This window comes from Octopus sinensis, linkage group LG6 (assembly GCF_006345805.1).
Source record: "Octopus sinensis linkage group LG6, ASM634580v1, whole genome shotgun sequence".
NCBI lineage: Eukaryota > Metazoa > Mollusca > Cephalopoda > Octopoda > Octopodidae > Octopus > Octopus sinensis.
The window spans coordinates 16,489,145-16,503,679 of NC_043002.1; positions in this window are offsets into that span (position 1 = coordinate 16,489,145).

Here is a 14,535-nt window from a genome sequence, read left to right on the forward strand (position 1 = left end):
TATATGTATATATGAAAATATATGTAAACATATATTAGATATATATATATATATATATATATATTACATATATATATATATATATATATATATATTATACATACACAAATATATATATATACACACACACACACATAGTATATGTGTTGTGGAGCTGCTTGTGTAAGTGGTTATGGTGATTATTTCCTCATCCAAAGTATGTGATTTTGATTCCTGGGAAGGCCAGTGTTTTGGGTTTTGATCACTCAACTTCATTTCCAGTCTACTAAGGTGGCACAAATATGTTCTCTAATGACGAGCTGGCGTCTCGCCCTGCGGACAATACAGGCGCCACACAAATGTGTAAATCAGCCACACACACATAAAGATAGGCATGATCACATACACCCACATACACACAACACAAACACACACAACAAACACACACTCACACACACATATATATATTTATATATATACATATACATATATGAATATCTACGGAAATATACATCCATACATATATTTTTTGTATAAACTATCGTATAAGTTTGATAAGTGGAAACTCATGAAGCTCTAGGTCGCTGAGTCACTGTGTCGCATGTGATATATATATGTGTGCGTGTGTGTGTGTGTGTATTTATGGCGCATTCTGTTAAGAACATTGTAGAGTACGTCCACCTTCAGATTTAACCTGTGCTATCCAGGAGTAATATTACACCTACATCCAGGTTTGCGTTTGGGCGTATGTCGTGTGTGAACAGATAAATATAAAATAGTCAACAACGAAGGGGTACGGTTAGACATTTATTTTTTTATCACTACAATTGTTTCCGCGCAACGTGATTCTCCGGGTGTGCAGATGCTTGTTGAGGCAAATTTTTACCAGTATTATGAGATCTAGTTGCGTTTTCCCCCCAGGCAATATGTAAATATTGTCTCCGTAAGTTTTAAAATCATCAGCTCCAAAAACATCCTTTCTATATGTCGTGGCTTGAATTTAATATTAGTCACTGTGCTTATAAGGTTAGGCAAACTGCATTGAATACGATGTAGTAGGATAGTGATTCTGATACTTTAAAGTGTTTGCCGTTTTAAAGGGATTGGCATTTTATTTCTTTGTACAAGTGATTTGTCCTTCATGATTGGTTTCACAGGCATTTAAGATTTAATACTCGAACACATGCATATATACACAGGCACACGCGCAAACACACACGCACACTCACATATAGATATATATATGTGTGCGCGCGTGTGTGTGTGTGTATGTATATACATATGTATATACCTCTACATATACATACGCATACACACACGCATACACACACGCTTACGTATTCGGAGATGTAGACACATTCACATATATAACCATAGCTACACTAGCACGCATATACATACACAGATGGTAGTGTGTGCATACACACTCACTTATTTTTCTATATATCTATAAGCATAATTGATTCATATCATTTGTTCCGCATTTCAAGTCATAATCAGAAAATTTGATAGGTGAGGAGGAATATGGCTGCTAATTTTGTTTCAGTTGTTTGGTTGATACTTTCTTTTATTGGTGCTGAAATGCTAGACACAACCTGGGAATTTTCATATACCATCATAATACTCCCTATAACCACAGATTTGCTTTTCAATAAAATTATAAATTGAATAAAGAGAAAAGCAAACACACACACATATATTGATGTATGTATGTATGAATGCATGCGCTCGAAATGAGGAGTAGATAGACACCCGACAACTGATGAAGGGTCGTTATTTATGTTACCTGTCCTGTTTTCTATTTGTTTCTCACGGTGTTTGCGCATTGAACTCATTTACTTACATATTTCAGGTTGTTTACTGTTTGGTGACGTCCTGTACCATATATATATAATATATATATTATTATATATATATATATATATATATATATATATATATATATATATATATATATATTCCAATATATATATGGGTACAGGAAATCACGAAACAGTAAACAACATGAAATACGAAAGCAAATGAGATAAATATGCAAACACCGAGAGAAACAAATGGAAACCAGGACAAGTAACATAAATAATGACTGAGGATAGACAACTCCGGATGACTCATCCTTGTTTTCTTTGTATCCTCTATCTGGATGTTTTGTTGTCCCTTTTTTGTATCACTTAACTGTCTACATAATTTGTATTCTTGTCCCATTTATATATTTCACACACAAACACACACACACACACATAACGCGCGCGCACGCTCACACACACATACACACACACACACACACACACACACACACACATATATATATATATACATATGGTGTTTTGGTTAAGAGAGCAGGCTACTAACCCCAAAATTCCAAGTTCGATTCTAGGCAGTGACCTGAATAATAATAATAATAATATTAATAATAATAATAATAATAATAATAATAGATAAATAAATAAATAAATAAATAGATAAATAAATCATTATCTCTGGCTGCCCAGTCCTGGCTAAAAAGGAATATAAAGGGCAATGCACATTCTCATACTTATTTAATATGTATGAGAATGTGCATTGTCCGTTTTAATTTTCAAAATACTATATGTAGCTGAAGATTGCTCGACATTTTAAAACTGACGTAATACTTACAGTGTTTAATAGAATGAAGTAGCATGAAACAATTCTACTACACTACCTTGGATATCCTTGTTACTTATTTTTGGATATATATATATAATTAATATATATATATATCTATATAGATATATCCAAATAAGTAACAAGGATATCCAAGGTAGTGTAGTAGAATTGTTTCATGCTACTTCATTCTATTAAACACTGTAAGTATTACGTCAGTTTTAATGTCGAGCAATCTTCAGCTACATATGTAATTTGAAATTAAAACGGACAATGCACATTCTCATACATATTAATAAGTATGAGAATGTGCATTGCCCTTTATATTCCTTTTAGCCAGGACTGGGCAGCCAGAGATAATGATTTATTTATCTATTTATTTATTTATTTATCTATTATTATTATTATTATTATTATTAATATTTTATTATTATTATTCAGGTCACTGCCTAGAATCGAACTTGGAATTTTGGGGTTAGTAGCCTGCTCTCTTAACCAAAACACCATATGTATATATATATATATATATATATATATGTGTGTGTGTGTGTGTGTGTGTGTGTGTGTGTGTGTGTGTGTGTGTGTGTACACACACACAAACACACGCATTAGCTCTTACATATATCTATAAACAACGTGAAATAGATGCATATTAGTTTATTTTCAAAAGTATTTATTACACGTGCTCATAAATTGAAAGCTATATTTAGATAGATAGAAAGAAAGTGGAGGCTATTATATTCAATATTTACGATCCACATCTATCATTTGTAAATTTAAGTATACACATATCTGAATTTTTTTTTTTTTTAAATAGGGACGAACTTAAATATGACACTGAGCATAGAGTCTAAATTGTTGAGATAACGTTTGATAATATATAAGCAATATATTATTAAGTTATAAACTCTGCATTGCGCTTCCACACAGAATCACTGTCGAGTCAGCATTAATTTAAATAAATATGGCTGGTTTTTCTATCTTAGTAGAAGTTCGCGATATTTTAAGCAACAGACGTTTTCCTGTTATCTCCCTTAATCATACCCATTCATTACGTATCGATAGTACCCATAATTTAAAGTTATGGGGATATGCTTCCTATGGAAAAGCACTTAAAGTGCATATGTACGTATATTTTAACTTAACGATTGAGCGGAAATTAATTTCTTGCACTAAAATCTCCTAAAGAAATAATATATTTTTAATGAAGGTTACTTTGAGCATGGATGTTCTTGTTATTAAAAAATATGATAATGGTGCTAAATTTTCTTTATTTTTTTCTGTTAATCATTTGTAATTTGAAATAGTTGAGACAGTACAGCTGCTCCACAACAGTAAGAAATACGGGTGTTGTATTTGCAAACTGATTAACGACCAAAACTATTGATAATAATATCTCTAATTCAGAACTCTATTCATTATCCTTTCTTGTAGTATATTATGCAATAGTTAACACGCCATTTTATTACAATATCGTGGATAAGGGCAATATATGTTAGTTAGTTAGTTAGTTAATTTTTGGCTCAAAAAGCAAAAAGCAAGGCCATGTAGGGGGACATGGAGTTACGTACAGGGTGGTGTTCATGTAAAGAGTTCAGGCCACTTGAGGTCAAGGGAGACTTTGAACAAAGCGGTCGTCGGCATCTTCACCATCTCGTCTAGCAGCTTGTTCCACGGATCCGCAACCCGGACGAAGAAAGCCCCTCTCCTTCGATTGAGATGAAATCGTCGCAGATAGAGCTTTTCGGAATGACCCCGCAGTCGACGCTCCTTTAATGCATACATTTCTCCAATACTTGCATATTCCAAAATATGTATTCATCTTTTGTATAATAGAAATAACTTTACTATTATGAACTTTCTACTTACGTTCCGGTTCAATTCCAAACATGGTTTATTTTATTTTTACCATTGTGATGTGGATGAAATGAAGTACCCGGCAATTACTACGGTGGGTGTAATCGAATCGATTAGTCTCTCACCTCTAAAACTGCCTAACTTATGTCAATTTAGCCCTCGCTTTTATAAAGATGCAAGAAGTACATTGTAAGAAACAAATAACTTTTTTTATTTCTATATGTGGTTTGCGGTGATTATATTTAAATTTACGGAAGAAAATCTCTGAAGAAAATGAAAGTCCAAGGGTCATGCATATATTCCAGAAATGCAGGCGATATTTGTCAGCTACTTGTAATAATCTGAACAGGTGTACACGCCTTTATATCCACTTGCATAAACACACCCTCTAACCCTGCATTTAGTGTTTAAATCCAATTTCCCCCCAGGTCTAAAGAGACGATTTTCCCAAGGATATCTTTCTTAGATCCGGAAAGAAATTCACCTGTTCTCATCAATGAAAATCCATTGAATAACATTTCCTTAAAATGTATCTTTTATACCGATGGAAGTCATTCATCTAATTCTACCGCCATGTTATCTGAAGTTCGTCCGTATCTAGTCACTTTTCCACTAAATCCAGAGTGGTTACAAACCATATACATAGTAGTCTGATCAATAAGTATCTGGTCTGTTGCCATAGTAACGAAGCTAAAGCACGCAGACTGAAGCTGCTTGGCACAGATTAACCTTGAGCCCTGCCGTGCATGTACACTAAGATTTATCTTTCTAATGTACAGCAGTGCTTGGAAGGAACGTATTTAGCGCCTGATCGTTGCACTGACCACGACAAAGTTCAGCAGTGAATCTGCATGAAATTTTGCCAAGAGCTGGGCGATACCTGCTCAGAGGCCAACACAAACGTTTTAAAATATTTTTATCGCTCTCCACACAATAATGCAGATATTGTGCAACTGAGACCCGAGTGTTTTTTTCCCTTTTTTATTTTGGTCAACTCATATCAGTTTTGACACAAACTTGGCGGTCACGCCTCTCATACGCAAATCTTCACTGATAAGGAAAGTAATATGTACATCTTCTAATAATTAAGAGAAGGTGATTCGACGATTTCCCCTCACATCTGCACGCACATCTGCGATGTTTTTCTCAATTCTGCTGGTTACGTATCTACCAGTTCTTTCGTCAATATCAACACTTTTTTCAGCCATCTTGGAAAACTCTGAAACACCCGTAACATGTGTGTAGCTCATACACTCCACTCCATACACGTTTTGCAACATAGCATAGGCCACTGAGCAGGTATCGCGCTGACAGCTTTCACTGTCATGGTGTACGCGACCATCACACGCTACACACCTTCCTTCCAAGCACTGCTCTAACCAGCGGAAGTAAGCTAGAACGTTAAAACTTAGTTCACATGCCGAGCAGCGTCCAGAGTCAATGTGTGCTAAGCAGCTTTACTGTGCATGCTTTAGCTTCGTTACTATGGGAATAGTCCGGATACTTATTGGTCATAGCTCGCATACTCTTCTCAGAGTTTGTCCATGTCAACAACCCTCGGAAAATCTTGTTTCACTCAAATCTGAGCAAAGTCATGGGTTTTGATCTTGCTTCCAATACTACTGAAAACCTCGTATATGTAAGCATCTTACTCTAATTATTCACATAAAGGTCAGGACGTAAAATTTTGGAGAACTAACATTTTGTTGGCAGCGTATAAATTGATGGTTTCCAAGAAATCCTCGAATATTCTTGCTTCGGCGAACTACAGATTATTCCTATGTAATCCGAGATATTTGTTTATAGCATGACATTTGTGAGGATTTCTTTGACTGGGATTTCGAAAAAACACTTCAAAGCCCTCTTCTTTTGTTTCTTTCATTGCAGGCATCGAGTTCTCTAATGCATAAACGTGTTTTTCATTTCTATATAAAAATGTCACGGTGAGAGATATTTATCTATTCCGATATAATTACTAATCCCTCGCAAATGGTTATTTTGTATCCGGAGTGTCACTCGACATCTTCGCAAAAGGTAGTGTTGGTGCCGAATTTCATTGAGACGGCACCAAAATTTTACTTGTGTCTGCTTATGAAATAGATTCATTGCTTGTTTGCTTCCTCGAATTGCATTGAAGTTTATTGGTGTTCTCTTTTACTTGTTTCAGTCATATGACTGTGGCCATGATGGAGCACCGCCTTTAGTCAAGCAAATCGACCCCAGGACTTAATCTTTGTAAGCCTAGTATTTGTTCTATCGTTTCTTTTGCTGAACCGCTAAGTTTCGGGGACGTAAACATACCAGCATCGGTTGTCAAGCGATGTTGAGGGCATAAACATATGCAGTCACATACATACATACATACATATATACATATATATATATATATATATATATATATATATATATATATATATATTAATTTATTATATAGAAGGAGCTTCTACAGGACTACATATAATAAATTAAGCTCCTTCTATATAATAAATTAATTTTACTCTACTATGTATGAGTACCTTATTTACTGTGGTTAACCCCGAATCAACCCGGGACCTACATATATATATATATTATATATATATATATAATATATATATATATATATATATATATATATATATATATTATATATATATATATGACGAGCTTCTTTCTGCTTCTGTCAACCAAATCCACTTACAAGGCTTTGGTCGGCCCGAGGCTATAGTAGAAAACACTTTCCGAAGTTCCCACGAAGTGGCACTGAACCCCTGATCCATGAAGTTGGTAAGCAAGCTACTTACCACATAGCCACTGCATTTTTTTTGTTTTCATTTTTTGCGAGGTCCGTTCCTTTGTTACAGCTATCACCTGTTTTTGTGCTTATGATATATTTGCGGCTGTTTCCGTTGTTGCTTTGGCTTATTTATTTATGTATTTATTTATTTATTTACGTGTCAGAAATTATCAGTTCCCGCAATGACATTATATTCATGCCCCAGGTTTTTTTGCACTTGGCTATTATAATGTTATCGTTGAAGCGACTTATATTGCTCCTATATGTTTTACACTGACTCCTATACTATTGATGTGTGTGATATTTTGTAATATTTAATTATGTCTTTATGTAGCCAACACTACTGACATTTCCTTTGTTTCTTTTCGCTTTATCAAGGCTTCTCGTCCGTCACTACGTGTAGAAACAGAGCACTCACTTTACGAGAGTTATACGCCACTGTGCACCGTTTGTCATGTTGGTGTTCACGGAGTTATTTTTGAGTCGTTCCTTCTGTATTCGGCAAATGCTACAAACCTATTGCCAACAAATACGTAAGCTTTGCTTGCAGCATACATTCTACTTTATCAGGTTTAGGGTTCGGCTATTCTGGTGCGAAAACAGCTGGCCATAGCCACAGTCACTCGTATGTTTCGGGACATATACAACACTGCATTTTCATTAACAACTGACCCATTTACGATGGAATATAGATGAAATTCTAAAACTATGACAGTGAAGCAACTCCTGATAATGTGCTCATTGTAGAATCGACCTGTATTATTGAATATTGCTAATCGCTGTAGTGAATTTTTTTTTTTTCTGAATTTTGCCAACTAGAAAAACAATCACAATCTTCTACTTTTTGCAAGCATTATTTTCTTCGATATATAATGCGCAACGCTTGACTGCCGAAATATCCTTGGGCACGAACGTAGCGATACTCATTATACTTTTTTTGCGTATGCGTATTTTATGCGATATCTCTACCCGGTGTTGTAAGTTGACTCCTTACAAAAATGTCAGTCATTCTAGCTGCTTGCTAGTCTTGTTATCACGAATAGTAATGATGATGGTAACGCTCATTTCTTCTTCATGGAAGCTATAACAAAATATAGTGGTTGCGGGTAAGTGTTCTGTTGAGAGAAGAAAGGAAAATTCAAAAGAGGACGTTTGTGAGTCGTAAACGTCTAGGCCATGAGTAACACATAGTTTCTCGTCTCTCACGCTGGTTATGAAATGCGCTGACTACTGAATAATCTCTACTTTAGTTCTAATATGGGTGACATTATCAAATTATGTGTGTTTAAGCACAATCCTGAATTACTGAAATAAAAGGAATGTTCAGTAATGAATATATATACAAGAACTTCAAGAAATTAGAAAACTTAAATCCCTTGCTGTGAGTATCATCTTGCGATTAATATCACTAAGAAGACAATGATAGCAATCATTGCGTAGACAAAATTATGATTGTAAGTATATACATTGAGACGAGTTTAAAAATGCACTGAATGCATCACATACCGGGTTGGAAGAATTCTGCTTGAAAATGAACAAAAATATGAAGACCATTGCCAAGTGAGAGTTAGCGTTGCCAAGTGTTGTACACTAAGTAGGATTATGGATTCTATTTACGGCATGTTCCTATGAACATCAAACGAAAATAGAGCTCAAGAAACTGAACAATGCGGCTGTTGGTTGGACAAATTTTAAGTGTAATATCCATCGATACGTGTGCAACGAAAAACAATAAAAGTTATAGATGCCTGTAAGTAACAAATGCCAAATTAAAGGAGGGTTCGCTCCTGCTTTAATAACGGCTATGAACAAATTGCCTTCAACCTTAGAACCCTAACTTCAAAATCAATAAGATATTTTAGAATTACGTTAGATGTAGTTCAATGAAAATTTGGTTACCTGATTAATTAATGGATTAAACGACAGTGTAAATGCTTCAGCGTTGGTTTCTTCGCATTATTGGCTTCAGAATGTTTTGAGACTGTATCTAATCGAATTATTAGCGTTTATCTGCGCAACATAAATGAGAAAATGATTCAATGCTGCAGGTAAATAAATCTTCACTAATTTCTAACAACCACGCCAGTAATTTATTTCCATTACCATAAAAAGTTTTATGTTAACATGAAACCGCATAAATTATAAAATGAAAACATATGTGTAATTATAAAATTTCGAACTTGATATTTGTTTTTTTATTTGCTTGTATTTTATAAATGGAGAAACGGAAAACATGAGCATATCAAACAATGTTGCAAAAGGTAAAAAGGAAAAGTTGAAGTTTTAGTGCGTAAATTAACTGGTGCATATACCATGCAGTTACCAACACATTTCGTCGACTAATCACATGTCAGTGTTAATTCTATTTTTCGTTTAAGACAATTTTGTTTATATATTGCCACGAGATAACCTTGCACGTAATCTGTGAGCAATCGGCAACCTGAAACCGTGAGCTACAATTGAGTAAACTTTAAAATCTTTCACGCTATACACACTATTCTTTAGTTATTGAATATTTTTCTCCACTTTATAAAAATAAAATATTACCGAATGCAACCATACTTATATACACAATAAGCACACACAAACGCACACACACATACATATATAATACATGCATACATACACACACACATACGCATATATATGTATGCTTTAATGTCTGTTTTGTGTGTGTAACTCAGGAAATAAGCGATAAAATGATATCACATACATCTGAAGAAGTCGTTTTATCTAGACTACATGAACTGGAATTAATCCGTATCTCGTCCTTCAAATAAATATGTTTTTTTTCAAACGGACAAATGTAATGGAAATGTGAAATATTTTATTATATATTTTCACAATTACATTATTTTTGGAATATTTTGTCATGTTTATCGAAGTGTGAGATGGTAAAGAAATGTTCGTTAAATATCTTTCTATTTTCAGATATTTTTGCTTTCAAATATGCACTATTAATCTATTTTCATATATTCTTTCCACAAAGAGGAAATTGGTCTATAGAGGAAGTTTACACAGTCAAATATTAGTTTAGAAAATGTTGGATATTGAAATCTACTTGTGATGAGACATACAATGCCATACCTACATCTATAGACACGTTGGTGAATATATTTCATGTATATATAAATGTAGTTTATGTTAAGAAACCATGAATATGTATTCAAGAGGCGCAGATTCGCGTCCTGCGCATATGTATATATATGAGTCCGCGTGTGTATGTCTGTATGTACGCAATTATGTATGAAAGAATGCATACATTAATCAAATATGAAACATCTCCATTTATGTTAATATATATGTATGTATATAAGCATCTATCTATGTAAATATCTCTTTACATCTACAGATCTCTACTTATATAAATTATCTACGTACCTGGATGCATGCATACGTACGAACAAATACATATAAATATATAAACATTCATGTATATACACTCAGATATGCATATAGATTAACATATATATGCCTATAAATATACATGTATATATATACGCACACACACACACACACACACACATATATATATATATATGCATACATACATACATACATACATACATACATACATACATACATACATACATACATACATACATGCATATATGAATGTCTACGTACGTTCTGGCATCTTTCATGTGAGATGTCTAATTTCTTTTCTATTTCTCAATCCGGGGAATACATAGACACAAACCCAATGGCAATTCCTAGGTACTCAATAACATGATTATTTTACTTCCGTTCTGATATCATATCTCCATACCCATTATTACATTATAGTCTACAGAACTAACAATATCGGAATTCAGATCAAATATGAACTAATGAATTGTAGCCCGACTCATTCATGTAAATATAGAGGTTGCTTTTAGTTTGCGGTATTCGTTATAGTTGTTAATTTTCGAAACAATCTATGCTGCATAATCTTCAGATTTGAAGGATTTTATTCAAATGTATGGCGCTTACACATGTACATACACACATACACAAACACTCTCCCTTTCTCTCTCTCTCTCTCCCACTTTCTCTCTCTCTTTCATACACACAGATATATGTTTATATTTGTGCATGATAGCATTTGTATATAAGTATATATAAGAATATCATCCTACCACCACTCAATACAAGTGTGTGTGTGTGAGTATTTGTGTGTGCACAGAAACACAGGATCACACACGCAAACACACACTCTCACATGCACTCACACTACCACAATGCACACACGTGCATATATATAGAGATAGATAGATAGATAGATATAGATATATATAAATATATATGCATATATATATATACATTATATATATATATATTATATATATATATATATATATATATATATATATATATATACTTATATAGAGTGATAAGAGGATGATATTCGTAGCAAAGAAACATGATAATCGAAGGGCTTATTATTACATATAATAGGTATGTTGTAATAGCCATCCGAACGTCATGATTCTCATATCGATATTCAGTACGGAATATTAACGGATATAAAGTGAAAAGCTGATCAGACAATATACTGTGGAGCATATACTTACGTTCCGTTTGAACTAAAATAAATCCTTTGTCACATAAACTGCCCATCATAAGCATATTCTAATTTAATTTTACTTTCTTCTTTTTATCACCGATACCCTATGATCACTTTAAATTTTCAATAAATAGTTTAGGGCTCTTCTGAGAAGAGGATATTAAGAAAGCCGTTTCACGTTCTATACAGAGTATAAAGGTTAACGGATATTAGATGGCATATTTATCAGATGTACATTTAACTTGAATATCTGATACGTATCTCAGTGATTTTATCGGACACCGGAGGGAAATTAAAGAATGTAACACATATATAAATACTATGTTTTCATAGCGTTTCCTTTTGAACTTACAAATATCAGTGCTCGTTCGCTAGAATCGGTCATATTGACACGAAAAGATTAACACCTTAAGAAATATGGACACAATTATAATCTATAACGGAACAAAGATAAAATATGATATGTAGCTTTCCTTTTTCATTTCATGAAATTCACAGAGGCTTTGTAATTAAAGATAGTTGAATTATTTAGTAGTTGACTTCTATATGATTACATAAATTACATTCCCGTAATGAATTCTGTATCACAGAAATATTATAACTCTTACACCGAGTTTTATCATTTGCGTTTATCTTGTACGCCATTTTTCCTTTACCCTACAACATTGAGTATGTTTAAAGTTCATAATGGTCTTTAGTGCAATGGTGTTTTCAAATGAAATAGATAAAAGAAGGAATGTTTACTGATTTATTTTCAAGACAACATTCAGCTTTCGAGTTGTTTGACACAATAGTTATGTATCACCACTCAACTTGTGCTTATGAACAGATGAGAAAATGCAGTGAAGATCGCTGTGTCCATTTTAAGAGATATTAGCGTGAGTGCATTCCATGATAGAGGGAAGAACAACACAGTTGGGATGCAGATTCGTGTGAAGATTTACATAAAGCAAAGGGTTGGCTTGAATCTTTGTTTTTTTTCTTTTTCTTCCGTGGGAATGGGATTTTAAGATTAAATGAAAAGTTTGAAATTCAGTGTATTGGTGTAATTTTTCACGCCTAATTAATTTGTTCCAGAAAAAAAAAATTAACGGAAACTGTGATCATTTTTACACAGTCAGAAAACAGAATTTGGAAGATGTCATTTTGTGTGTGACTGCAATCGTACGTCGACAGAAGAACAATGTCAACATTGCGACTATAGCACGTGTTCGAAGCATTTAATAAGCAAAACATGGTCAAACAAAACATATTTTGTAGTAGTTTTAAGCATTTACGTGGTGGGTATCGAACATGATTGAAATATAACTTTGTAGACAAGCGCGAATTTCCATAAACAGGATTTCCAACGCCAGGTTTGTTACGTTGGAAGAGGTGTCTATATGTCTGTGGCTGTCAATTGTCTAAAATTACCCAGAATTTGCTAATTTAAAACCTATTAACTCTTTATTCATTGATTCATGGCGAAAAGGAATTTCGTGTTAAGAATTGACATACAAAACTACATCAACGCAACAAATTTGAAATCAACTAGAAAAAAATTGTAGAAATGTGAGAGTGACAACCACACGGAACAGATCGGTCAACTTTATTGCATGTGGTGTCAGAATCAGAATTATTGTAATTATAATTTGAAAATTATTATAACGACATAATTGTTTGGTGAATACTCGGGTCGATACTCTATCATTCAAGGCGAATTACTTTAGAGTGCATCTGCTACATTCAAGTGGAATGGCATAGCACAAGATTGGTAATTGGTTAAATCGTGTATAAATGGTGATACGTAAATGGACATGCAGTACACACACATACGCATACACAGAGAGACACACACGCACAAGTACATATATATATATATATATATATATATATATATAGATATATATATATATATATATATATATATATAAAGTTTGTACGACTCTTATTGTTTCATTCTTTCACTCTCTCATTGTTTCATTCTTTCTCCCAGCCCTTTCACACCCACTTCGTTCTTTTCACTCTTCTTTCTTTCGCTCTCTTACATTTTCTGGCCTACTTTTCATTCTCACAATCTCTCCTCTTCCACTTCACTGTGGCACTTTTCTTTTTTTCTCGCCCCTCCCTAATTCGTCTATCCCTTTGCCACTACTTCCCTCTTCGCTTTCCACGTGACAGGTGTTTGGCCAAGCCTGACCTTTTATTCTTGGTTCGATTACCATCCGTGCAATATCTATATTCTTTCCTATGCCGGTCTTCTCTTATCTCCATGCCATAAGGTTTCACTTCCCCACACGCCAACTTAATGTCCTTCATCCGTAGTCGAAAGACACATGTTGTTAATATACGGTTCTTTGCATTTGAATTTGTGTACGATTTCTCCGTTTTTTACCGTCCTTGTTTTCGTAAACATTCGCTGCTTTCTTCCAAGGAATCTAGTGCTCTTAGCTTAGATTTTTGTTGGGGATAGCCTTATTGGAACAGCGTCGGGTATAACCAGCTGAAACTGCAAAGGTAATCTGGAGCTCAAGTAATGAAAGAACATTCTAAGCAACCCGTCCTTGTTTTTCTTGTCCCTTTTTATGTATCTTCTGTCTGATGTTATACGTCTTGTCCTACTTTTGTATTCATATATATATATATATATTATATATATAATATATATATATATATATATATATATATACATATAAATTTTGTACGACTGTCTTATTCTTTCATTCTTTTATTCTTCCTTTCTTTCTATCAAAAACGAAACGAAAACAAAACA